This window comes from Macadamia integrifolia, chromosome 12 (genome assembly GCF_013358625.1).
Source record: "Macadamia integrifolia cultivar HAES 741 chromosome 12, SCU_Mint_v3, whole genome shotgun sequence".
Lineage (NCBI taxonomy): Eukaryota > Viridiplantae > Streptophyta > Magnoliopsida > Proteales > Proteaceae > Macadamia > Macadamia integrifolia.
The window spans coordinates 23,511,006-23,513,213 of NC_056568.1; positions in this window are offsets into that span (position 1 = coordinate 23,511,006).

The following is a 2,208-nucleotide window of genomic DNA, read 5'->3' on the forward strand; positions in this document are numbered from 1 at the left end:
CTTTCCATTCTTAGTTAATATTTCTTCAAATTATCCATGGCCTTCATACGTCTTTCATTAAGAAAATTAAGCTCATCATGTCTGGCTTTACCTATTCTCCTTTAGGTAACTGACTATCTAGAAGTACCCTTAGGGATGGAACTAGGATTTCCACAGGTAGAATTGCTTCAAGCCTATATACCAAAGAAAAAGGAGTTGCCCTTATCGATGATCATACAGAAGTCTGATGTGCTCATCAAGTAAGTGGCAACTTATCCACCCAATCCTTGTGTGTTTCAGCCTTTTCTATAGGATGACCTTGGTGTTCTTGTTTGCTGGTCCTACTACCCCATTATACCAAACTTTATGCAGATTTTATCAGTTTTGCCCCAGAAATGGGATCCTTGATCTGATATCAGTTCTTGAGGCACTCTGTATTAGCTAATGATGTTTTCTTAGATGAATTTTTCCGTCTTAGCAGATGTGAGGATTGCATATAACTGAGCTTCTACCTACTTGGTGAAATATCAATAGCTACTAAGATGAGCTCATGACCAATGGATGCTTTAGGGTTGACTTTTCCTATGATATCAATGCCCAATGTAGAGAATGGCCAAGAAAAACTAAGCGAGTGCAATTCTGTTGGTGGGATGTGTATGATATTGACAAATATCTGACATTTGTGGCATTTTTTAACAAAGCTCACACAGTCTGCTTCCATTGTGTTCCAATAGTATCCCAGTCTGAGAATCTTCTTAGCTAGCATCTTGGCATTCATATGGGGTCCACAAAGGCCTTGAAGAATTTCCTCTGTGATGGTTGTAGCTTGCTTTTCATCCACACACCTCAACTATATTCCATCATAGGATCTTTTGTATAACAAATCCCCTTGAAGAATAAATTGGGTGGCATATCTCCTTAGAGATTTCTTTTCTCTATCTATAGTTTCAATCGGGTAGTTCCTTTCCTTGATGAAGTCTACTATGTGAGCAAACCAAGACCGACCATCTATGGTGAGAGAGCTCACCGAATTCTGACAAATGGGCCTGCTTCTTTGTTCCATTAAGAATGGTCGGACCCTAGCTATAGGGTTGCATTCTACCATGGAAGCCAAGGTTGCAAGGGCATTGGCAAACCGGTTGTTATCCCTCTAGAAGTATTCAAACGAGATCTTCTCAAAGTGTCCAATCACTTCTTCCAGATGTTCTTGATATTACTTTAGTTTTTCATCTCTGGTCTTCCACTTTCTTTGCATTTGACAGATGACAATGGATGAATCACCATATAATTTGATCCTTTTTACCCCAATGGTTATGGTTGTTTCCAGTCCCAAGGCACAAGCTTCGTATTCGAAAATATTGTTGGTACAGGGAAAATCAAGGTGGAATGATGAAGGCAAATAAAGGCCGTCTGGAGTGACAAGCAATTTTGTTGCACCACACCCCTTTTGATTAGCCACCCCATTGAAGAATAACTATCATTCATTAGCTGTGTCTTCTTCTTATATTGCTGTGATTTCTTCATCTAGGAAGGCATCATCCAAGGTTTCCATCTTTTGTGGGGTGGGCAGCCAAATGATCGGCTATAGCTTGCCCCTTGATAGACTTCTGAGCAACATAGGTGATGTCAAACTCAAATAACAATAGTAGCCATTGGGCCATCCTTCCTGTTAGAGCTGGTATTTCAAAGAGGTACTTGGTTGGATCCATCCTTGAGATCAAATGTATTGGATAAGCTACCATATAGTGTTGTAGCTTTTTTGTTGCCCAAATCAGTGTGGCGGAAGTTCATTCCAAAGATGTGTACCGTGTCTCATACTCCAAGAACTTCTTGCTGAGGTAGTATATGGCATGCTCCATTCCCTTCTTTGTTTTCTTTTATGCTAGCAATGAGCCCATAGAATATTCTCCCAGTGATAATACAACAGAAGTGTTATCAAAAGCTTGTTGGCATTGGTCATTCCATTCTGTGGGCTGATCCTTCTTTAGCAACTTAAAGATTGGTTCACAGATCGCAGTCAGTTGAGCTATGAACTTGTTAATATACTGGATGTGACCCAAGAATCCTTATATTTGCTTCTCAGTCTGAGGTGTGGGCATCTCCTGAATTGCTTTTATCTTGATAGGATCGACTTCGATGTCCCTTTCACTCACTAAGAATCCCAACAACTTTTCGATCGTTGCCCCAAATACACACTTTTGAGGATTCAACTTCAGCTGATACTTCTTA